The sequence below is a fragment of the Trachypithecus francoisi genome, unplaced genomic scaffold (assembly GCF_009764315.1).
Source record: "Trachypithecus francoisi isolate TF-2019V2 unplaced genomic scaffold, Tfra_2.0 Lachesis_group7, whole genome shotgun sequence".
Classification (NCBI taxonomy): Eukaryota; Metazoa; Chordata; class Mammalia; order Primates; family Cercopithecidae; genus Trachypithecus; species Trachypithecus francoisi.
The window spans coordinates 21,692,054-21,719,318 of NW_022681472.1; positions in this window are offsets into that span (position 1 = coordinate 21,692,054).

Consider the following 27,265-nt stretch of genomic DNA (forward strand, 5'->3'; position numbering starts at 1 on the left):
TGTGATGAAAATGGTAACACTGGGAGGCAAACAGGAGATTCAGGTTTAAATCCTATCCAAGTTTCTATCTCATAGTGATTATTCCTTTTATTCCCACAAGAATATAAATTTACCTTAGTTTGAGAAATACGTAATAATCTTTATACAAGAATTATCACAAAACAGGAGTGTCTGTCATACAGTAATTTCAATATAATAGTTACTAAATGTTAATTAGGAAAATGCTTATAATACATGCTGTGGCAGATTCTATTTCCTCATTTTCTATAAATAATAATGAGAGCATATACTTTATTTGAGCTAATATGACTTCATCATGAATTCTTAAGTGGAAGACAATACAATATAAATGTTAGCAAAATGAAAAGTGAAAATATAGCACTCAAGTAATGATAATTAACAAGATGTGTTGACCTAAATAAAACTCTCATGCTATTAATTAAGCCCTCATAATTAAAAGAAGAAAGGAAAAGAAAGGAAGGAAGGGAAAAGTAAATTACCTTTCATCAGCTCATTAGAGACCGGTTTTAAGAGAGAGTAAAGAGAAAAATAGACAATTTTGGAAGCATAGTGCTTTGCGTTTTTAAACCAGAAAAGTTTTTAACAAATTAAAAATTTGGTTCCTTGAAGATGATGCAATCTAGGTGGAGATGAAAAACAAAAAACACACATTATTGTATTCACAAGATGAAATGCCAAAGTATAGGTAGCATTATTAATATGACACTATTGTGATTTATTAAATCTAAAGATTGTCATGATTTCATAAAATCACTTCTAGATAAAATAGCTATGTTTGTGGATTTATTAAGAAATACCTCACCAATAGAGTTGTAATAGCATCTGAATAATAGATTCTATCACAACCTTTGCCAACTTTTCACTAAAATGTCTACATAAATACTTGGAAAACAAAAAATACATAGCAAAATTACAATAATTGTCTTAGTCTGTTTTGTGCTGTTATAACAGAACACCTAAGACTGGGTAATTTATAATAAACAGAAATTTACTTGACTCATGGTTCTGGAGGATGGGAAATCCAAGATCAAGGGCCACATCTAGCAAGGGCCTTCTTGCTGCATCATCCCATGGTGGAAAGGGAAGAAAGTGCATGTAAGACAGCAAGAGATTTCTCAATTTCACTAATCATTAGGGAAATGAAAATTAAAACCACAATGCAATACTATCTTATACCTGTCAGAATGACTATGATTTTAAAAGTCAAAATAACAGACACTGGTGAAGTTGTGGAGAAAAGGGAACATTTGTACACTGCTGTTGGGAATGTAAATTAGTTCAGCCACTGAGGAAAGTAGTCTGGAGATTTCTAAAAGAACTTAAAGTAGAACTACCATTTGACTCAGCAACCCCATTACTGGGTAAATACCCAAAAGAATATAAATCATTCCACTATAAAGATACATGCATGCATATCTTCATTACAGCACTATTCACAATAGCAACGACAGGGAATCAACCTTGATGTCCATCAACAGTGGACAGGATAAGGAAAATGTGGTACATATACACCAGGGAATACTATACAGCCATAAAAAAGAATAAGATCCTGTCATCTGCAGCAACATGGATGGAGCTGGAGGCCAATATCTTTGGTGAATTAACAAAGGAAAGAAGACCAAATACTGCATGTTCTCACTTATAAGTGGCAGTTAAACATTGACTACACATGGACACAAGAAGGGAAACAACAGACACTGGGGCCTACTTGAGGGAGAAGGGTGAGGATCAAAATACTACCTATCACGGAGTATGCTGATTACCTGGGTAACAAAATTGCCTGTAAACCAGACCCCTATGATACACAATTTACCCATGTAACAAACCTGCATACATACCCTTTGAACCTAAAATAAAAGGTAAAAAACAAAAGAGAGAGATGGAACTCACACAGCCCCAAGTGCTTTTAGCATCAGCATTAATCTACTCATAATGATGGAGCTCTCATGACCTAAACACTTCCTCTTAGGTCCCACCTCCCACACTGTTGCATTGGGGCCTAAGTTCCAACACATGCTTTTTGAGGAACACATTCAAATTATAGCAATAATAGTTGGAGAACTAAATCTATCTCTCTCAGAGGTTGGCAAACCTTGCAGACTGAAGAGCATTTGAAAAACACAATTAACAGACTTATATACGAGATAAAAAGTCACTGTGCACACCACAAAAATGAATACATATTTTTCTGAACTCCTATATATTATAAAATAAATCAATTAAGCATGAAACTAATGAGCCAGAAAGAGAACAACAAAATAAATATCAATAGAAGGAGAAAGAAGGAAAAAAGGGGCCGGGCGCGGTGGCTCAAGCCTGTAATCCCAGCACTTTGGGAGGCCGAGATGGGCGGATCACGAGGTCAGGAGATTGAGACCATCCTGGCTAACACGGTGAAACTCCGTCTCTACTAAAAAATACAAAAAAACTAGCTGGGCGAGGTGGCGGGCACCTATAGTCCCAGCTATTCGGGAGGCTGAGGCAGGAGAATGGCGTGAACCCGGGAGGCGGAGCTTGCAGTGAGCTGAGATCCGGCCACTGCACTTCAGCCTGGGCGACAGAGCAAGACTCCATCTCAAAAAAAAAAAAAAAAAAAAGAAGGAAAAAAGAAGCATAATGTAGGAAAAAATTAATGGACTAGAACACACAGAAGAGTAGACAAGATCAAGAAAATCAAAAGCTACTTCTTTCAGAAAACAAATGAAATAGATAAACCTTTGGCACTTCCAATGACAAAAAAGAGAAAAGACATACATTGAAATATAAAAAATTAAAAACAGAATGTAATAGCAAATAGAGATATATAGGAAGATGTTAGAATTATAAGAAAATGCTATGTAAAATTTTACAGAAATAAATTTGAAAATTTAAATGAAATGAATAATTTTTAAGGAAAAGATAATTATTAAAATTAACTCAAGAAGGTCTTAGTTTGTTTTGTGCTATTATAACAGAAACCTGCATAGATAAGTAACTGTGGTGAAAAATGAAAAAGCAGCCACAGACCTAATCCTAATATGAAGGCATTTAGGCCACTAAGTTTGGGGTGAGTTTTATAAATTGTTTGAGAAACAGAACAATTATATGATATTGACATCCTTTCAGAGCATAAATAGGAAACATCTCAACTCATTCTGCTAATCTATCTGTGTAGATAAAGTTGATTTCATCTTGGATACTAATCTGCCATGTTGACTTCTGATTAGCCCCAGTTGTTGCGGGAAGTCAGGGACCCCGAACAGAGGAACCGGCTGAAGCCCCATCAGAGGAACATAAATTGTGACGATTTCATTTTAATATGGACATTTATCAATTCCCAAATAATACTTTTATAATTTCTTACACCTGTCTTCCTTTAATCTCTTAATCCTGTTACCTTCATTAGCTGAGCATGTACGTCACCTCAGGACCACTGTGAAAACTGATAATTTTACAAATTGATTGTAAAACATATGTGTTTGAACAATATGAAATCAGTGCACCTTGAAAAAGAACATAAGGACTGAGATATGCCCTGGTCTCCTGCAGTACCCTCAGGCTTAATGGGGTGGGAAAAAACCCAGTCCCGGTAAATTTGTGGTCAGACCAGTTCTCTGCTCTCAAACCCAGTTTTCTGTTGTTTAAGATGTTTATCAAGACAATACTTGCATAGCTGAACATAGACCCTTATCAGTAGTTCTCCTTTTCGTCCTTTGAAGCATGTGATCTACTCCTTGTTCTTACACCCTCTCCCCTTTTAAAACCCTTGATAAAAAACTTGCTGGTTTGAGGCTCAGGTGGGCATCACGGTCCTACCAATAGGAGATGTCACCCCCAGCGGCCCAGCTGTAAAATTCCTCTGTTTGTACTCTTTCTTTTTATTTCTCACTTGGCCGACACTTATGGAAAATAGAAAGAACCTATGTTGAAATATTAGGGGTGGGTTCCCCCAATATTTTTGAAGCCTCTCTAACTCATTTGTTTATTGTGCCTGAAGGCATTGGATCAGTTGGCAGAAAGTCTTTCTAGACTAAACCCCACGACTTGGATTAAGTCTATTGGGTGCTCCACTGCAGTAAATTTTGGAATCATGTTTCTCTGTTTAATCGGCTTGTTTTTAGTGTGTTGGACCAGTCAAAGAATCCTCTCAGTCAAAACCAAGATAATGAACAAGGCTTCATTGCCATGGCACATTTATATAAAAAGAAAGGGAGAGCTGTTGTGGGAAGCCAGGGACCTTGAATGGAGGGACCAGCTGGAGCCGCAGCAGAGGAACATAAATTGTGAAGATTTCATTTTAATATGGACATTTATCAATTCCCAAATAATACTTTTATAATTTCTTACGCCTGTCTTCCTTTAATCTCTTAATCCTGTTATTTCATAAGCTGAGGATGTACGTCACCTCAGGACCACTGTGATAATCATGTTAACTGTATAAATTGATTGTAAAACATGTGTGTTTGAACAACATGAAATCAGTGCACCTTGAAAAAGAACAGATAAGGACTGAGATATGCCCTGGTCTCCTGCAGTACCCTCAGGCTTACTGGGGTGGGGAAAATCCCTGCCCTGGTAAAATTGTGGTCAGACTGGTTCTCTGCTCTTCAACCCTGTTTTCTGTTGTTTAAGATGTTTATCAAGACAATACTTGCATAACTGAACATAGACCCATATCAGTAGTTCTCCTTTTTGCCCTTTGAAGCATGTGATCTACTCCCTGTTCTTACACCCCTCCCCTTTTGAAACCCTTAATTAAAAACTTGCTGGTTTGAGCCTCAGGTGGGCATCACGGTCCTACCGATATGTGATGTCACCCCCGGTGGCCCAGCTGTAAAATTCCTCTTTGTACTTTTTATTTCTCAGCTGGCTGACACTTATGGAAAATAGAAAGAATCTACATTGAAATATTGGGAGCGAGTTCCCCTGATACCCAGTCTCATGAATGCCACCTGATTTCTTCTTTATTTACTGTCATTAGTGTAAGAACATGTCAACCTCAATGTTATCACACAAGTCACAGGCTATGATGCACACAGAATTTGTGCCTGTCCTGGGTGGTCACCTTAAATAGTCTGGTTGGAGCTTGTATGCCCTTTCCCTATGGCACATAAATCCATATAATGAGAATAACTATAAACATTTCTATGTGAAATATTGGAAATGGAGTCAGCACTATAGTTATCAAATATGCAGTATGAAAAAACAGACTTTATTTCAGAATTGTGAGGATTATTAGAATCTTAGTAGATGTAATTCACAAGATTAACAGATTATGTGCAAAAAATTGTGGTCATCTCAAATTACTCTAAAAAATATTTGATGAAATTTTAAACCTCTCTGAATTAAAAAAAAAATTATGAACAGGAATAAAACTTTCTTAAGGTAAAATATATCTACCAGAAACATAGAACAAATATACTTAAAGTTTTTTGTTAAAATAACTCTTATTAAATTCAGAAAACAAGGGTGCAGGTGGCTAGGCTATATAACTGACATCCTCAACGAATGCATTAAGATGACAAAAAGAAGCATGAGAGCAAATTGTCATTATTTGTGCAAAATAATATTGTATAATCCAACAGAATCATCTGAAAACTATTAGAATTAATAAAACAGCAGTAAATTTGCAGAATATAAAAAACCAAAAATATCCTTCTAAAATTGATTATTGCTTATATATAAATACATATAAGATAAATATGAATACATAAATATATAAGCAATAATATATTTATATGTTAGCAATAATTAATTTTATATATTAATATTTTACATATTTCATAAATAATAATATATAAATAATAAATATATAAGCAATAATCAATTTTAGAGGGATATTTATATATATTAGCAATAATCTATTTTAAAAAGTCATGAAAAAAGGATGCTATTCAAACTAATAACCAATAAATGAACAGAAAAACAGTGAAATACCTAACAAGAAATTCTTAAGACCTATAAAAATTGATGGAGCAACATAATAGAAAATTGGAAAAAATAAGAAGGAAAGCCATTTTTTGAAGTTGTCCATTATCCCCCAAATCATCTATAAATTTAATTAATCTCAACACAAATTCCAACAGAATATATATACATATATACTATACATATATGTGTGTATATATAGAGAGAGACAATAGATTTTTGAAACAAATGAACAAAAACTTTCCCTATAAGATTTTAAAATATACCGTTAGGCTATTAGTATTAAAGTAACATAGTATAGTATAACGAAAGGAAATAATAACCCTCATGGGTTTGTAGTGGGAAAGAACTTCTGTACCAAAAGATAGATTCACAAGAGAAAAACAAGCAAAGGTTTATTAACATGTATATTTCATATATACATGAGAGACACGCAGGGAATGAGTAGTTCTCAAAAAGTGGCTTTAAATTTCAGCTGTAAACCAAACAGTATCTGAGACAGGTCTCAATCAGTTTAGAAGTTTATTTTGCCACGGTTAAGAATCATGACCCATGACAGCCTCAGGAGGTCCTGAGAAATCTGCCCAAGGCAGTTGGGTTACAGCTTGGTTTTATGTTTTAGGGAGGCATAGGACATCAATCAATATATGTGACATACACATTGGTTTCATCCAGAAAGGTGGGACAACTCAAAAGTGCAGTGGTGGGGCTTATGGGTCATGGGTGAATTTAAAGATTTTCTGATTGGCAATTGGTTGAAAGAGTTAAGCTCTGCCTAAAGAGTTGAAATCAGCTTAAGCTAAGGCAAGGGGTTGGGGGTTGTGGGAGGAGGGCTTTTGCCACGTATATGAAACCTCCAGGTAGCCTGTAGCCCACTTAGAAGAGAATAGATGTGACTGTCTTTTATCGAAGGTACCAGACTCTCTGGTGAGACCTAATAAAGGAAAGAGATTCTCTACAAAATGTAAAATTACCCCAGAGCAAGAGATATCTTTGCAGGGCCATTTAAAATATATATATTTCTTTCAGGCCACTGCTGTCATGTGATGTTATACTAGAGCCAGGTTGGAATTTGGTATCTTATGGTTACAAAGAGTCTGTTCTGTCAGTCTTCGGATCTCTATTTTAACGTTAATGCTGATCAGCTGTGTGCCTGGACTCCAAAGAGAGGAAAGGATCACTAGGTATGTCCAAACCTCCTTCCTGTCACAATCTGACCTAGATTTTCAGGGGTCATTGGGTCCCCTTGGCCCAGAAGAGGGTCCACTCAGTCAGTTTTGAGGGGATTATAATTTTATTTTGGGTTTCCATGGCTTATATAGCATCTTCAACAAAAATGAGTGAATTTCAAGAGAAGCAATACGAGAAAGAAGAAGGATTTTGAATCTCTAAGAGCAACAACTTGTGGAAAGGCAAATGAATGGCAGATAAAGGCTAGTTGGTAAAGCTCTGGTACAAGCTCTAGGTCAATAAGAATTCAAAGTTGTCTTTTGTGGATGATCTTTGCTCTCCCTGGTAGAAAGGTGGGCAGGATACCTTTTGTCTTTGTAAATCTATATCCTGGACATATGGGAGGCAAATAGGAGGCTGATAGAGAGCTTTCTTGCATTTGCTTCTTCTGAATCGCCTTCAGCTCAACAATCCTTCATATTTTGGGGGGCTTATTCTGCTCTCCCTCAATAGGTTCATAAATAGACAAATTAAACAATAGAAAATAATTAAAAATCCAGAAATAGTACTGTGTGTCTCTTTCTGTCTCTCTGTGTTCCTCTCCTACCCCCTCCACCACACCCACAAATACATGTGTGTAAGCACATACCCTGGAATTTAGTTTATATTAGATGTGACATTTTATGTCAGAGGCAGGGAAACACAATGGAAGATTCAAAAATAGTTTGAGGATTGTTCAGGATTCATTTAAGCAAAAACATTAAATTTTTATTCCTACCTTACACCACAGAAAACTAAATTATGGAGTAAGTGCTAATATTTAAAGCAAAACTTTTTTTAAAAGTTTGAAGAAAACATGGAATAAACTTTTACACTCTTGTAATGGGGCAGTATCTAAACAGGGTACAAAACCAAAATAGCATCAAGGAAAAGATCAATTAATATAATGAAAAAAACCCTGAGTTTAATTATGTATGACAAAAGACTTTAATGAACTAAGTTAAAAATAAGAGTTTGGGAGAAAAAAACCTGCAACCTACATAACAAACAAAGGATTAATACCCAAAATATGCAAAGAGCTTCTACTGCAATCTGCTGTTGCAAAATTATAACTGAGAAAATTATTACAGTGAAAGATATCTGACCTAACAAACTCTATCTGGCTTCTAACCTCCAAGCTGTCCTTGGTCATTCCTGGACACAGGCCAAACTAACTTTGGGAGGAACTTAGTTTATAGTTTAACTTTGAAACAAAGACTATAACAGCTCTTTCCCAAAACAAACCACCTTCCTGTCTGGGGACTAGACTGCTTTTGTAGGATTAAACTAGCCACAAGATTAGGAATTATGGATTAGGAGTCATGCAGCTAGAGGCTGCAAGATTCAGACCCTCCCCAAATTGCTCCTGGATATAACATCACTATTGTAAAACCTAAGATCAGTGCTTGAGATATTTTGCAGACCCTGCAGTTAATGGATCAGTTGGCACCACCCAATCAATAAACTGGCTCATCTTGCAGTCTGGTGGGTTTGAGGTATCGTGGCCCCTACCCAGGAACTGACTCTGTGCAGGAGGAGAGCTTCAGCTCCCTATGATTTCATATCTGACCTAACCAATCAGCACTCCCAACTCACTGGCCCCACTACCCATCAAATTATCCTCAAAAATCCTGATCCTCAAGATTTCAGGGAGACTGATTTGAATAATAATAAAAGTCCGATCTCTATACAGCCAACTTTGCATGAATTAAACTCTTTCTCTATTTCAATTCCTCCGTCTTGATAAATCAGCTTAGTCTAGGCAGCAGGCAAGGAGAACCTGTTGGGTGGTTACACTGCAATTAATAAGAAAAAATACCCCATAAAAATAAGAATAAGTGATATGAACCAGTATTTAAAGATAAAATACAGTGTCCAATAACTGTAGAAAAGATGCTCAACTTCACTAATAGTTACAGAGATGCAAATTAAGCAAGATTTTTTTAAACCATAAGATTGACCCCAAAATTTTAAATAGTGACAATATTTTATACATTTTTGTGGGAGTGTAGTGGGGATGTAAATATAGGAGACCAGAATATGCCACCTCAAAATATGACTATAGGAGACCAGAATATGCCATTCCAAAATATGCCTTGTTGGCATAAGGATTATTTTGAGCTGATTATTTTGAGAAATCGCAGACACAGAAGAAGCTCTGAAAATAAGAGTAGAAGTTATGTTTTTGTATGGGAAATTTACATCGCTGAAGGAAAACTCCATTTGTAAGTGCATCTCCCTCTCTGGACCAGGAAAAGAAGTATTATTCTAAATCAATAGAGACTCTTATCAATGGAGAAGGCATCCACTTAAATCTGCATAACAAGCCTTACTCTTGTCTATTGTCTTGCTTTTCCTGGTCATCTACCTATAACTGGCCTTCCCTAAACCCTCCTTTCTTTGTTTCAGCAGACATGGTATTTAAATATGAATTCAAAGCCAACTCTTCGAGATTTAAGAAGAATCCTTTCTCTGGGTATCTCCTATGTATATATGAGGTATACAGGTTAATATACTTCTGTTTGTTTCTCTCTTGTTAATCTGTCTTTTGCTACATGAGTCCATCCTGAGAACTATAAGAGTAGAGGAAAACATTTATTCCTCCCTACAGAAATATGGTACATTTGACCATACTAAATCTGGCCTTCCTAAGGTCATTCTCTCAGCTCTAGCCTTTAAATCTGAGAAAAGAAAACGGTATAATGTGAAATTTCCATTACTAAAGACCAGGTCCTTCTCCAAAGGGAGAAAAAATAATGTTTAAGATAGGAAATAATTTCATTTGAAATCTTTAAGAGAACATGTTCTCAGTTCTTTAATACATAAAGACAAAAGTAAAAAGAATGTTATTTGAGATGAATAGATATTGTAATGCAAAGTTGCCTGAACAATTCATCCAGAACCCAAGATCATCACTACATCTGCAGTGAATACTAGATGAAAGACAGAATATGTATAGAGAGTTCTTCTTTCACAAGCTATCCAGTCACTTAGAATCCAATTACAAATTTATATCCTAATTCTGGAGGCTGTTCTTCAGTGCATTTTATTGTAAAATAAACTCATGCATTGCATAACATCCCATAACAGTGGGAAAATGAAGCAGTCTTGGGTAAATACCACCTCTATTATTTCAAGTAGACAGCATATTTGGGACTTTTACCTTATCACCACCTATAAGAAATCTACACTATACAAAACTCTTTCTTCCATATCAACTCAGTAACTTGCAACGTAGGCACCAATGTAAATGTAAGAGGAAAAGATATGAAAGGAAATAATCCCCAGGGACAGAGGTAGGCGCACACACACACACACGCACACACACACACACGCACACACACACACGCACACACACACACACACGCAGGTGTCCTCAGAAAGGAAAGGAACACATTTCCAATGTCAACAGAAAAGTAAAAATATGTCTATCTATTAAACATTGGCTTCCATTTCTTTATATATTCATTCAATGGGCACTTGGGGGAAGGGCGCTAAGCACAGTTCTGACAATACAAAGATGAGTAAGGCACAGCCCTTCAAGGACCTGGTCTAGTGGGAGAGGCAGACAGACAATTACAAGGCAATATTTTCACTGCTGTAAGCAGGGATATGTGAAGAAGTATGAGGGGGCATAGATACAGGAGACTGTAACTACATTTAAGAAATCAGAAAATATTGGGAGGCCGAGACGGGCGGATCACGAGGTCAGGAGATCGAGACCATCCTGGCGAACATGGTGAAACCCCGTCTCTACTAAAAAATTACAAAAAACTAGCCGGGCGAGGTGGCGGGAGCCTGTAATCCCAGCTACTCGGGAGGCTGAGGCAGGAGAATGGCGTAAACCCGGGAGGCGGAGCTTGCAGTGAGCTGAGATCCGGCCACTGCACTCCAGCCTGGGCGACAGAGCGAGACTCTGTCTCAAAAAAAAAAAAAAAAAAAAAGAAATCAGAAAATAAATACATAAACATTTGAGCTCAGTTTTAAAATTCCACATTATGCAATAGCATTAGTTAAAGCTCTAGAATTATGCAGTAGAATTTCTATTATATCTGACACAGGAATATTAGTCATCAAAAGCAATAGCTGAAGGCACCAAACTAAAGATGTGAATAGAAAGTAAGAAAGGTCTTGTAAGGTACACACATTTGAGGAAATGAGAAGAGCTAACAAGCTCAGAACAAAGTAAGAATATACACTCCTGCCAATTCTGTTCAACATTACAATAAGAACAATGAAATAAAAAGGCAAAAATTGGAAAGGAAGAAATAAAATTATCTCCATTCACAGATGACACAATTGTGTACATAGAAAATCCCAAGGAAACTACCAAAAATACTAGATACCAGGCACAGTGGCTCATTCCTGTAATCCCAACACCTTGGGAGGCTGAGGTGGGAGGATTGCTTGAACTTATGAGTCTAAGACCAGCCTAGACAACATGGCAAGACCCTGTCCCTACAAAAATTTTAAAACTTAGCCCAGTGCGGTGGTGCATGCCTGCAGTCCCAGCTGTCAGGAGGCGGAGGTGGGAGGATTGCACAAGTGCAGGAACCCTAGGCTGCAGTGAGCCATGAGCATGCCACTGCACTCCAGCCTGAGCAACAGAGTGAAACACTGTCTCAAAAATATAGATATACATACATACTAGAATAAGTAAATTTAGGTCAGTGTACATAAATTAATTGTACTTTTATATAGCTACAACAAACAATTGAAAAATTAAGCAAAACAAATTTACAATAGCATCAAAAATTTTAAATAATTATGAATAAATTTGACAAAGGTTGTCTAAGACTTCATGTTGAAACTACAAAATATTGCTGAGAGATATTAAAGACTTCCCAAATCAATGAAAATATATACCATGTTCATGGATCAGAAGACTTGACATTGTTAAGATGTCAATTCTCCCCGAATTGATCTATATATTTACTGCAATCCCAATTAAAATCCAAAAGTGCTTTGTAGAAATCAACAATTTGATTCTATAAGAATATGAATGACACAGAATACTCAATACAACAATGAAAAGGAAGAATGATGTTGGAGGATTTGCACTACTTCATTTTAAGATTTCCTACAAAGCTACAATAATCAAAACACTGGTATTTATGTGGTATTGATTGCCTCTGGATTGACTGGAAAGACACTTAAGGGAAATTTCTGGGACAAAGTAAATGTTCTATATCTTAACTGATGTGGTGACTTCACAGGTGTATAGTTTGTCAGTATAAACATTTGAATACCCATAATGTACCAGTTTGTCTTAACCACTTGAGATGCATCAGTGAAAAACAACAAAAAAGGAAAAGACAGAGATGCTGTCATGGAACATACATCTTAGCAGGGGTTAGGGAAGAAACAGAGACATGTAATAAAGAAAACATATAATATAGAAGCTATATGGTTTTTTAGAGGGTAACAGTACTGTGGAAAAAGAAAAAGTCAGGTAGGTTAAAAGGCTGGGAGAATGCAATTTTATACTATGCTGTCAGAAAAGACCTCACTGGGAAGGTAACAGTAAAGCCAAGACTTGACAGAATAGAATGAGTTAGACATGCTCTTACTCCTTAGGGGAAGGAGTGTTCCTAGGAACTGCAAAGAGACCAGTGTACCTGCAGAAGAGCAGCACCACTCAAATAGAACTCTTCTCTAAAGATATGGCAAGCACCTCCCTGAGTGGCTCCACTTGAACTTAGCACAGTGAGATTTACACTCATCATATCTCATTCCATGTACTTTTGACTTACTATATTGAAGCTGCATGCATGAAGCAGGAGGTAAATTCCCTCACTGTTGAGTTCTGGTCAGCAACCTAGGATGGAAAGACATTGGTACATCCTCAATATGTCTGATTTTGTTTCTGAAAGGTAAAAACCAAAACCAAACCAAACAAATACAAACAGTGCTCATTTCCCAGTGGCTCTTGGGTCCTGCACTGGAGGCAGAGAGAGAGTAATTGGGGATAAATAAGAATGCTCTAATTTCTTGAGAGCTCTCCAGGGAGAAGTAGGCTGCTCCTGAAAGAAAACAGTAGGACAGGACCACAGCCAGGATCTACACAATTTTGAAAAGAGTTGACACTTACTGAGGTCCCAGAATATTAGTGCTGTGTGGTCATGCAAAGTGGGAATTTATTATGTTGTTTTTCAGGGTATTCTGGAAGACAGTCTATTTATCTTGTTTTGTCCAAAAGGAGCAGCAGTGTTATGACTACACACATCATTTGTTTACCCAGTTTGAACAGCTTCCCTTAGGACATAATTCAGATGATAGAGTGGGTGATACCAGCCTTTATCCCCCTGACACAAGACAGAATACATAGATAGCTATCCACAACCAGAATAGCCCTGAAAGAGCTCAAAGGCCCATTAAAGATCTTTTATGTGTGAATATTCTTTTTGTTTTGTTCCACTGTGTTCCATCTACAGGAAGACAGCATGCATCTCTGCTGAGATGAGGGCATCTCTGTGGCTGCACTCCTCTCAGCCACATCTTAGACACCACAGCCATCACCATAATGAGCTAGTTCACACTTTGGACTCTGGAGCTAAGCTCTTACTACACACACCCAAACTCTAGACTTCAGCTCAGCCACCACAGAAAGGTAGGCTCCAAGCTAACATTGGAGCCACTATAACTCCGTCTCAGTCTGTGCTCCTATTCTGGTTCCCTGGCTACTTCACAAGCCTCCACACCTTACATGCTGTTGGCAATGTGGCAGCAGGAGTGCTTGAACCCTAAGGACCAGTGCCATAGCCTCCTCATATCCCAGAGCTGTAGTCTCTTCACACATGGCCATGCTTCAGGCCTCAGCCCTGTAACTACTCCATGGGCAACACACTTAAGACACTGGTGCCACTGCCACTTCAGGTGGGCCTGCAAACCAGACCCAGTGCCAACAGGAATCCCTTTAGCCAAAACTTCCATAGTGGAAAAAAAATAGATCAGGAGAACCTTAGTAATCATCACCATCATAGACCCCAACAATCTTCATCACCACTGCAGACATCCACAACATTGAGTGTTGAGGATCTCTGCAATAATTGTCAACACTAACCTTGGCTGACAGAGCTGCACAACGACTACACAACTGTTTCCTCATTGGTGCCAGAACCACTGCACCCCAACCAGCAAGCACTTCACACCCTTTCCTTAGAAGAAAGTATTTTCATAGCAAAATTAGCCTTTAAAGTCTGCAATAGATTACTGTTCCACCAAACAGGCAGATATCAACACAAGACAAGAAGAAACATGACAAGTCAAAAAGACATAACACAACCAAAAGAACACAATAATTTCCAAGTAGCAAGCCTCAAATAAATGGAGACATACAAACTGCATGACAAAATATTCAAATAATTGTTTTAAGGAAGCTCAGTGAACTTCAAGAAAATACAGAATAATAATTCAGTGAAAGCAGGAAAACATTAAATGACCAAACATAGAAATCTGGCCAAAAAATTAACATTATTTTAAAAATTAAATAGAAATTCTGTAGCTGAAAAAAATACAATGAATGACATAAAAAAATGAATGTGACAGTGTCAACAGCAGAATTGATCAAGCAGAAGAAACAATCTGTGAACTCAAAAATAAGTTATTTGAAAATATACAGTCAGAGCCAGGAAAAGAAAAAAAATGAAAAAGAATGAAGAAAGCATACAGGATTGAGGGGACAGCATCAAAGAGCGAATATTCAAGTTACCGGTGTTAAAAGAAAGAGAAGACAGGAAAAAAGCAGAAAGAATACTTAAAGAAATAATAGCAAAAAACTTTCCAAATCTGGGGGGAGATAGAAATAGCCAGGGATAAGGAGATCAAAGGTCTCTGATCAGATTCAATAAGACTACACCAAGACACATTATAACCAAACTGTAAAAATCAAAGACAAAGGGGGAATTCTGAAAGCAGCAAGAGAAAAGAAGCAAATCACATATAAGGGAGTTCCACTATGGCTAGCAGCAGAATTCTCAGCAGAAATGTTACAAGTCAGGAGAGAGTGGGATGATATATTCAAAGTGCTGGAGAAAAAAAAAAGTAAGAATAAGTAAACCAAGAATACTTTATCCAGCAAATCTGTCTCTCAGAAATGAAGGAAAGGTAAAGATTGTCCCAGATAAGCAAAAGCTGAGGGAGTTCATTACCACCAGAATTGTCTACAGGAAATGCTACAGGGAATTATTCAAAATAAAAAAGATGCTAATTAGTAACATAAAAACATAGAAAAGTATGAAACTCACTTATAAAAGTATGTACACACTCAAATTCAGAATATGCTAATACTGTAATGATGGTGTCAAAATCACTTATATCGTTAGTATGACGGGTTAAAAGACAAAACTGTTAAAAATAGTAATAGCTACAATAATTTGTTAAGTAATATACAATACAAAAAGATGTACATTGTGACAACAAAAACATAAAATGTGTGTGAGAAGAGTAAAAGTGTAGAGTTATTTTATGCAATCAAAGTTTAGTGTTATCAGCTTAAAATAGTTTGTTATAACTACAAGATGTTTTATGTTAGCCTTATAAGGCTAACCACAAAATAAAAACCTATAGTAAGTGCACAAAATGTAAAAAGTAGGGAATCAAAACACACCAGTAGAGAAAAATCATCTAATAACAGAGGAGGAAGACAGGAAGAAAGAAACAAAAAGAGAGGAAAAAAAGAAACAAAGGATCTACCAAACAACCAGAAAACAATGAACAAAATGGCAGTAGTAAATCCTTACCTATGAATAATTATCTTGTCTATAAATGGATTAAATTCTCCAATTAAAGACAAGAAGTAAACGAATGGATAAAGAAAAAAAAGACATATATTTGTTACCTACAAGAGAATCACATCACCTTTAAGGACACATATAGATTGATAGTGAAAGGATGGGAAAAGATGTTCCACGGGAACAGAAAACAAAAAGAGCAGGGGTATCTATGCTTGTATCAGATCAAATAGATGCAAGTCAAAATACGTAAAACAAGACAAAGAAGGTCATTATATAATGACAAAGGGATCGATTTATCAAGAGGCTATAACAGTTATAAATATATATGCATCCAACATCAGAGCACCTAAATGCATAAAACATTATTAATAGATCTGAAGAGAGAGATACTGTAATACAATAATAGTAGGGGAATTCAATACCCCACTTTCAGCAATGGACAGACCATCCAGACAGGAAATCAATGAGGAAACATTGGACTTAAACTACATATTAGACTAAATGTACCTAATAGACATGTATAGGACATTCCATCCAACAGCAGCAGAATACACATTCTTCTCAAGCACATCCAGGATAGTCTCTAGGATAGATCATATGTTAGACAGATCAGTCTTAATACATTTGAGAAGACTGAAATCACATCAAGCCTACATCAAAAAGAAAGATCCAAAATAACCAACTAATGTTACACCTCAAAGAACTAGAAAGAGAAAAACAAACTAAGCCCAATGTTAGTAAAAGGAAGGACATAATAAAGATTAGAGCAGGCCAGCATAGGGGCCATGCCTGTATCCCAACCCTTTGGGATGCTGAGGCAGGATTGCTTGAGCCCAGAAGTATGAGACCAGCCTGGGCAACATAAGGACACCCTGTCTCTACAAAATAAAATAAATCAGCCAGGCTTTGTAGCATGCATTTATGGTCCCACTACTTGGGAGGTTGAAGTTGAAAGATCAGTTGAGCCCAGGAATTCGAGGCTGCAGTGAGCCATGATGATACTACTGCACTCCAGCCCAGGTGACAGAGTGAGACCCTATCTCAAAAAAAAAAAAGAAAAGAAAAAAAAAATCAGAACAGAAATAAATGAAATAGAGAGTAGACAAGCAATAGAAAATATAAACATAATTAAGAGTTGGTTTTTTGAAATAATAAATTCAGATAGATTAAGAAAAAGAGAGGAAACAAATAAAATCAGAAACGAAATAAGAGATATAACTGATGTCACAGAAATACAAAGGATCATAAGAAACTACTAAGAAAAATTATACACCAACAAATTGGATAACCTAGAGAAATGAATAAGTTTCTAGAAATAGAAAATCTGAACAGACCAATAACAAGTAAGGAAATTGAATCAATAATTTAAAATCTCCCATTGAAGAAAAGCCCAGGACCATCAGGCTTCGCCATTGAATTCTACCAAACATTTAAAGAACTAATGCTAATTCTTCTCAAATTCTTCCAAAAATATTGAGGAGGAGGGACTACTTCCAAACTTATTTTTTGAGGCTGGTATTACCCTGATAGTACCCAGACAAGGACAGTACAAGAAAATAAAATTACAGGCCAACATCCCACATAAACATAGATGCAAAAATCCTCAACAAAATACTATAAAACCAAATTCAACATTGCATTAAAGAATCATTCACCATGCAAACCTGTCCAACTCACCTTATTTTGTTGTTGTTGTTCTTCTGCTTCGTTTCATGTTAGGTTTTTAGCAGCCTGAAGCCATGGTTTTCAGTTTCTGTCTCTAGTGATAAGCAGAAAAGAGAAATGAGAAAGGGACTTTACCAGCCCCGACAGAAGCAGAAGCTAAGAACCCATGACAGGGACACCTTTGGACATCCCTGTAAGGGATTAAATCCTGGGGTACAAAGATACTTCAATGGATGCAAATCAATAAAATGTAACACATCACATTAAAAAAAGGATGAAAACCATGTGATCATCCCAACAAATGCAGAAACGGCATTCTAAAAATTCAACATTCTTTCATGATAAAAACTCTCAAGAAATTATTATAGAAAAAATGTACCTCAACACAATAAAAAGTCATATAAGACAAATTCATAGCTAACATTATACTGAATGGTGGAAGATCGAAAGCTTTTCCTCTAAGATTAAGACAAGGGAGCTAGGCACAGTGGCATGTGCCAGTAATCCCAGCTACTCAGGATGCTGAAGCAGGAGCATTGCTTGAGCCCAGGAGTACAAGACCAACCTGGGCAACATAGTGACATCCCGACTCTGAAAGAAAAACAAAAAGAACAAAATAAGGATGCCCATTCTCAACACTATTCACACAGTACTGGAAGTTCCTAACCAGAGCAATTAGGCAGGAGAAAGAAATAAATGTCATCCAGATCAAAAGGGAAGAAGTTAAATTGTCTCTTTGCAGATAACATGGTCTTATATACAGAAAAATCCTAAAAATCTCACCAAAAATTTGTTAAGACTAATAAATGAATTGAGTAAAGTTGTAGGATATAAAATCCACATAAAAAAATCAGTAGCATTTCTGTACATCAATAATGAGCTAGCTGAAAAGGAAATCAAAACAATCGCACTTATGATAGCTACCAAAAAAAAAAAAACTTCAGAATAAATTTAACCAAGGAAGTAAAAAACCTGTACACTGAAAACTATAAAACATTGATGAAAGAAATTGAAGAAACAAATTAATGAAAATATTATTTTGTTCATCCATCAGAAGAATCAATATTGTTATAATGTCCTTACTCCCCAAAACTACAGATTCAATGCAATCTCTATCAAAATTCCATGACATTTTTCACAGAAATAGAAAAGATAGTCCTTAAATTCGTATGGAACTACAAATGACCTTAAATAACCAAAGCAATCTTGAGCAAAAAGAGCAAGGCTGAGGGCATTACACTACCTGACATCAAAATATACTACAAAGCTATAGTAATCAATACAGTATGGTACTGGCATAAAAACAGGCACATAGACCAATGGAACAGAATAAAAAGCCCAAAAATAAATCCATGGATTGATGGTCAACTGATTTTTTACCAAGATGCCAAGAATATACAATGAGCAAAGAACAGTCTTTTCAATAAATAGTGCTATGAAAACTGGATATCCACATGCAGAAGAATGAAATTGGACCCATATCTCACCTCATATACAAAAAGTAACTCAAAATAGATTTAAGACAGAAACACAAGACCTGAAACTATAAAACTAACAGAAGCAAATGTGGGGAAAAGCTTCTTGACACTTGTCTGGGCAAAGATTTTTTTTTTATTATGACCCAAAAGCACAGGCAACAAAAGCAAAAATTGACAAATAGATTACATCAAACTAAAAAGCTTCTAAACAGCGAAGGGAAACAATCAACAGAGTGAAAAGGCCACCGAGGAATGGAAAAATAAATTTGCAAACCTACAACTATATGAGCTAGCTGAAATATGACTTCACTGAAAAAGAAATTAAGTAAGGGGTTAATATCCAAAATGTATACAGAATTCATATACTCAATAGCAAAAAAAATCTGATTAAAAAATGGGCAAAAGATCTGAAGAGACTTTTCTCAAAAGAAGACATACAGATGGCAAATAGGTATATGAAAAAAATGCTCAATATCATCCTCAGGGAAATGCAAATTAAAACCACAAGGTATCACCTTACACCTACTAGAAAAGCTATTATTAAAAAGATGAAAGGTATAAGTGTTAGCAAGGATGTGGAGAAAAGGAAATCCTCATACACTGTTGGTGGGAATGTAAATTAGTACAACCATTATGAAACAGTATGGCCTTTCCTCAAAATATTAAAAACGGAACTGCCATATGATCGAGCAATATCACTACTGGGTATAGATCCCATGTATAAGAAATCAGTATGTTGAAGAGATATCCACACGCTATGTTCATTACAGCATTATTCACAATAGCTAAAACATGGAATCAATCCATGTGTCCAACAACAGATGAATGGATAGAGAAAATGTGGTATATATACACAACAGAATATTATTCAGCCTTAAAAAGAAGGAAATGCTGTCATTTGATACAACATGGATAACCCTATAGGACATTATGTTAAATGAAATAAGCCAGGCACAGAAAGACAAATACCACATGAGGTCGCTTATATGTGGAATGTAAAAAAAGTTAAATTCATAGAAGCAGAGTAAAACACTGGTAATAGGCTGGGGCCGGGAGGAGGGAGATAGGGAGATGTTAGTCAAAGGATACAAAATTTCAGCTGGATGGAACGAATAAGCTCAAGAGAGCTATTGTACATTATAGTGACTACAGTTAATAACAATACATTGTATACTTGAAAATTGCTCAGAGCAGATTTTTAAATGTCCTCACCACACACACCAGAATGATATACCAGGTAATGCATAGGTTAAATAGCTTGATTCAGCCATTCTAAAATGTATACATACATCAAAGCATCACACTACACACCATAAATATATACAATGTTTATTTGTCAATGAGAAACATTTTTTAACAGTTTCCCTAAGCAATGCCTTTCCTTTTTTTTTTTTTTTTAGCTTGGGCCTTCCACCTTCCTAAAGGCAGACAAAGAGTAGTTGGAAATAACTGAACTGACACTAGGAAGTATCCCACAGATCCCTAAATAGTTCAACATCAATGCCAAAAACAAAAGCAAGCACAAATATTAGACACCAACTCCTATTCTCAGAGACAGAGCCCCACCTAAGAAAGACATGTCCAGAAATCACAGCAGTAGTGGCGCCTGTGTGTGGAGGTAGGAAGTGAGAGGGAAATTTGGCTACTATTTTATAGTTCAGCCCTGTTATTCATAACACACTTGAGTCTAGTTTTAGCCAATTCCTGTCAAACTGGCCTGGCCTGTCATCGCAAATTTAATATCAAGCTACTGATGGAGTTTAATGACTTGGTAAGAAATATAGATCCAACTATTTCACGGCAGCTGAGCTGCAGTTCTATTGCTTTAAGGAAACATTTGGTATTGACTTAACATGATGCTTATTATATCTAAATCTAAATCAAATGTGAATTAATCAACTTGAAAGTACTGTCTAATTTCCTTATTGGTGTTAATGCTGATATCCCATAACAAATGCTTTGGAGTGAAAACACTTAACCTATATATATCACCCCAAGTTTCCTGTATTCAGTTTTAATTTAACTATATTCAGTTTTAATTTGTGTGACAAGTTTCACCTCACAAGGTGCTTCCTCCGGTTTAACTATTTCTAAGTGCACATGGAGGTCTATTTACGTATTAATTTCTGCTAGAATTACAGACATATCCACTTTCATTTCTCCTCCCCAAAGGACCAAAAAGGCCTCTTGAGTGGCTATAAATGTCTCATTATAAACACTTAATTTAAAACTGCGTCACAGTTACAGTCAATCTGGCCTGTACTCTCATGCCAAAAAGCAAAACCTTTCAAGCTGTGCATTTTTACTATTAAATTTCCACTGTGACTTTAGAATCTCAATCATTTCTTTAAGAAATGCAAATGCTGTTTTTTCTTTGGCTTAGCAGTAGCCACTGGGAAATACATTTGTATAATTCCTTCCTGGCCATGCATGGGCTGTAACAATAATCAAAGCTACCAGGCCAGAGAAGATATTCCAGAACATACTCAACTTTTTCCAACTTACTGTCAGAGGCCATTGAACTTCCAGCTTTCCACTTGGCCCAGCCAGGAAGATAGTGAAAGTGCCTCTGTCCAAATCCAAATGCAGGCTGTCTACAGGATTATTATTATTATTATTATTATTATTATTTTTAGATGGGGTTTCACACTTGTTGCCCAGGCTGGAGTGCAATGGCGTAATCTCGGCTCACTGCAACCTCCACCTCCCGAGTTCAAATGATTCTCCTGCCTCAGCCTCCCAAGTAGCTGGGATTACAGGCATGCACCACCATGCCCAACTAATTTTGTATTTTCAGTAGAGATGGGGTTTCACCATGTTGGCAGGCTGGTCTCGAACTCCTGACTTCAGGTGATCTGCTGACCTTGGCCTCCCAAAGTGCTGGGATTACAGGCGTGAGCCACTGCACCCAGCCCAGGGTTAATCTTAATCTGTTTGTCCAATTATATTTCCACTCATGCTACTGAACCCTTGCCCTCCAATCCACCCTCTCCTCTCTTGCTAGGGTGCTTTATGGCCCTTCATGTGCTGACCCAGACAGCCTCTCCAGGCTCCTCATCTGCACTCTCCCCACATACCTAAGCTCATAACCCCAGTAACCCACTTGTGCTCTACTCACGGTATCACAAACGGTTCCCAAACTCACCACGGTGTTGGTGCCTCCCTGCCTTTTACACATGTTCCTTCTGCCAGCAATGTCCTTGTGCCCCTGGCCATCTCCCACCCAGCCTTTCAAACTCAGTTCAAAAGCCCTCTCCTCTGTGAATTCTTCACTGATTGCACTCCCCGGTCCTACTAAAGTTGAGCATTTTCTCCTCCGGTTCCCGTAGCACTGTGGGACCTTCTCTATCCTAACATGTATCATATCATACTTGATTATGTATTTACATGGCTGTCTCCCACTAGGCTGTGGGCCCATTAAAAGTGAGATCGGCTTTTATCCCTGTATCCCCAGCCACTTGTACCATGCCTGGCATCTGGCAAATAATCAAGAAATCTTTATGGAATAAACAGAAGAAGGTGATATAAATGTAAGAGGTATAAATTTCTCAGCACTCCCATGCATGTGAAGGAGGCAGGTGAATTCCACATTTATGGAGATGGATGACCTCTGCTTAGAGAGGACCTAAATCCCTGACGAAGAAATGAAGTTTGGAAATGACACCATTATTTGCAGATCCCCTCTCACTAGTTGTTATGTCTGTGCCTCATGGGATGTGGGCAAGGATCATGGAAGAATTTACATATATATATGTGTGTGTGTGTGTGTGTGTGTGTGTGTGTGTGTGTATGTGTGTGTATGTATATATTTGTACTTGTGTGCTTGTGTGTCTATGTATGTATGTGACTATATATAATATACAGAGCACAAAGAGGAATAAGTTATCTCTCCTATTAGCTGTTTGGCTTCCTGGTGGCTGGATCTCAGGATAAGGGGATTGAAAGCTAAAAACACCAAAACAAATATGGAAAATAACAGAACAAAAAAAAAATGACCAAATGGGAAAAAAAAGCCCTCGACCTTAACACAGTTCCTGATTCTCTGTGGTTATTGGATTGGCAGAACTTGGGTAAACTAAATCAGTGGAAAATCCCCATATCTTATTTCCGTTTCCAGCCTCCTACCAAAAAGGCTTTTTCCTAGCTAATAGCACCGACCTTCCCTGTCAACCTTCATGTAAAGATGCTAACGAGCAATAATAAATGCAACAAAAGGGAGAAAGAGAATCAAAAGAAACAGAGCTTTCCATAGCTGGGTCATTTCCTCCCATGAAAATGCCTCAATGTCTGATTTCTGCTCCTAAGCCACAGGGACCATGATGCGGGTCCAGACCAGTTGTTTCAAAGTGGGTTCTCTCAAGTCTGTGAGGTGATTCCCAGTAGCACTGGGGGTGACAAAGGCTTTCCACCCCTCACCTTCAACCAGAAAGTGCCAGCTTTTTTTCCGTTTCAAAGTTGGGCTTATATGGAAGTTTCTGTGTGAAGGGAGAGTTCTGTAGCTAAAACAAACAAAAACAAAAACACCAGTCCAGACAAGGAGGTCGTTTGCTCTGATGAGATTCCATCTGGGTTCTATATAGTTAAAAGGGCCTCAGACTGCAGTCCAGCAGGCTGGGAGGTAACCTGTAGCTCACCCTCTGCATCGTATAAGAGAAGGAGCCCCAAAATTAGAGACAAGAGACCAGGACCTGAGCCCTAGATGTGATTCACTCACTAGATGTGAACATTTTCCCTGCAAGAGTTCCAGGCTCCATGAGGGCAGCAAGCCTGTTTTGGACCTCATGGGACCCTCAGGTCCTACTGCAGTACGTGGGAGATGTTAGCTACTCAATAGCTAGCTGTTGAGCTGTTGAGAACTAGCTCAAATAACCAAGTTTCCTATGCTTGTTTCTGAAATTCTAGATTCTCAACTTGCTGTAGTAACCTTTCTAAGCTTTAGTATCTTCACTGAGAAAACAGCTACAATAATAATACTTATGCCAGAGAGTTGTTTTAAGGATTAAGATAATTCATATAAAATGTACAAGCCCAATGCTAACATAAAATTGTTTATTATTGTTGACAAAAAGAATAAAACTCTGTAAAATATTTGAAGAGATTTATTCTGAGCCAAATGTGAGTGACCAATGGCCCATGACATAACCCTAAGGAGATCCTAAGAATTTGTGGCCAGGGCGGTCGGCATACAGCTTAGTCTTATACATTTTAGGGAGACATGAGACATCAATCAAATACATGTAAGAGGTACATTTGTTTGGTCTGGAAAGGCAGGACAATGCAAGCAGAGAATTCCAGGTCATAGGTAGATTCAAAGATTTTCTGTTACATTGAGTTACATTATTGCCTAAAGACTTAGGAATGGCTGGGGTAAGATAAGGGGTCGTGGATACCAAGGTTTTATCATGCAGGTGAAGCCTCCAGGTAGCAGGCTTTGGAGAGAATCGACTGTAAATCTTTCTTATGAGACTCTTAAATAGTCTGTTCTATCAGTAATTCTAAAAAGGAAGAGGGTATAATGAGACATGTCCAACTCCCGCTTCCCATCATGGCCTGAATTCGTTTTTCAGGTTAGCTTTGAAACGCCCTTGTCAAGAAGAGGTGTCCATTCAGATGATCTAGGGACTTAGAATTTTATTTTTGGTTTACATTATTTTTACAATGAATATTACTATTAGTACCTCCTAAGCAGGACTGAAGTTCCTCCTTAAAGCACTTTCTTTTTAACCTCTTAAAAGCAAGGCAGATGGAGGCTGGGAATCCTAAGCAAATTCCTGAACTTCTCTGAGCCTATCGTTCCTTACCTTAAACAGCATGGTACTGGCACAAAAACAGACACTTAGACCAATGGAACAGAATAGAGAGCCCAGGAACAAATACACACACCTACAACCATCTGATCTTCAACAAAGCTAACAAAAACAAGCAATGAGAAAAGGAGTCCCTATTCAATAAATGATGCTGGGATAACTGGATAGCCATATGCAGAAGACTAAAACTGGACACCTTCTTTACACTGTATACAAAAATAGACTCAAGATGGATTTTGGGTTTTATATTTAAGACTTAAATATAAAACCAAAAACTATAAAAACCCTGGAAGACAACCAAGACAATACCATCCTGGATGTAGGAATGGGCAAAGATTTCATGAGAATGACATAAAAGCAACTGCAACAAAAGCAAACATTGACAAATCGGATCTAATTAAACTTAAGAACTTCTTCACAACAAAATAAACTATTAACAGAGTAAACAGACAAACTACAGAATGGGAGAAAATTTTTGCAAACTATGCATCTGAAAGGTTTAATATCCAGCATCTATAAGGAACTTAAACAAATTTACAGGAAAAAAATCAAACAACTCCATTAAAAAGTGGACAAAGAACATGAACAGACACTTTTCAAATGAAGATATACATGCAGCCAACAAGCATATGATTAAAAGCTGAACATCACTGATCATTAGAGAAATGCACATCAAAACCACAATGGGATGCCATCTCATACCAGAGTGGCTATCATTAAAAAGTCAAAAAATAACAGATGCTGGTGAGGTTGTGGAGAAAAGGGAACACTTATGCACTGTTGGTGGGAGTGTAAATTAGTTCAACCATTGTAGAAAACAGTGTGGCAATTCCTCAAAGAGCTAAAAAGAGAACTATAGTTAAACCAAACAATCCCATTACTGAGTATATAGCCAAAGGAACATAAATCATTCTGCCATGAAGATACATGCACGCAAATGTTCATTGCAGCACTATTCACAAAAGCAAAGACATGGAATCAACCTAAATGCCCATCAATTATAGACTGAATAAAGAGAACATGGTACATATACACACATTTTATGGAATGTTGTGCAGCCATAAAAAAGAACAAGATCATGTCTTTTGTGGGAACATGAAGGGAGCTGGAGGCTATGATCCTTAGCAAATTAATGCAGGAACAGAAAACCAAATACTGCATGTTCTCACTTTTAAGGAGTTAAATGATGAGAACCCTTGAACATATAGAAAGGAATAACAGATGCTAAGGCCTACTTGAGGCTGGAGGCTGAGAGAAGGGAGAGGACCAGAAAAAGTAACATTGGGTACTAGGTTTAGTGCCTGAGTGATGAAATAATCTGTAAAACAAACCACTGTGATGTGAGTTTATCTACATAATGAACCTGCACGTGTACCCCCCAAACCTAAAATAAAGGTTAAAAACAAACAAGCAAAAAGGGGAAAAATGCCTTCCTTTCAAGGTTGTTGTGGGAATAAACAAGTTAGCATAGTGCAATGGTTAATTTTATGTGTCAACCTGACTGGGGTAGGAGACACTGAGATAGTTGGAGAAACTATTTCTTGGTGTGTCTACCAGGTGTTTCAGAAGAGATTAGCATCTGAATCAGTGGACTCAGTAAAGATGATCCCTCACCATGGTGGGTGGACATCATCCAAACTGTTGAAGGCCTGAATAGAACAAAAAGGCAGAGGAAGGACACATTCTCTCTCTGCTTGAACTGGGACATCTGTCTTCCTCTGCCCTTGGACATTGGAGCTCCTGCTTCTTAAGCCTTCAGACTCCAGGACTATACCAGCACCCTATCCTTACCCTCACCCCTCATTCTCAGGCCTTCAGACTCAAACCCAATTATACCACTGGCTTTCCTGGTTCTTCAACTTGCAGACAGCATATGGTGGGAATTCTCAGCTTCTATAATCACATGAGTCAATTCCCATAATAGATCTCCTCATCTATATCTAGATCTGTATCCATATTCACATCTTTATCTATATCTATATATCTATGTATATCCTATTGGTTCTGTTTCTCTAGGGAACTCTGAAAAATACACAGATATTAATATAGTTGGCTTTCAAGAATGATTAGCCAATTGTCAATCAATAAACTTATCTCAATGGTGACAATGCTGAAGGCTGCACTCTTGAAATCTATTCTGAGTCAACATAGATCTTTCCATTTTCACCAGCTAAGTATAATTGGCCTAATTTTTTGATGAAGATGCTAAGGCTCAGAAAGGTTAAGAAACTTGCTTGACATCAGCAGCTACTAAGCAGAGTAACGGGATCAACACTGAACGGCACCTCAGCCCAGGTACGCACAACCTCTTCCCTACTTCAATCCTAGCACTCCTGGAAGCCCGGCCCCACCTACACCTGCCCAGCCCCATCTGTACTGCCCCCAGGAGGGATGTGTGTGTGAACAGGAGCCTTGCCCAGCACGCTGAGGTTGGGACCCAGAG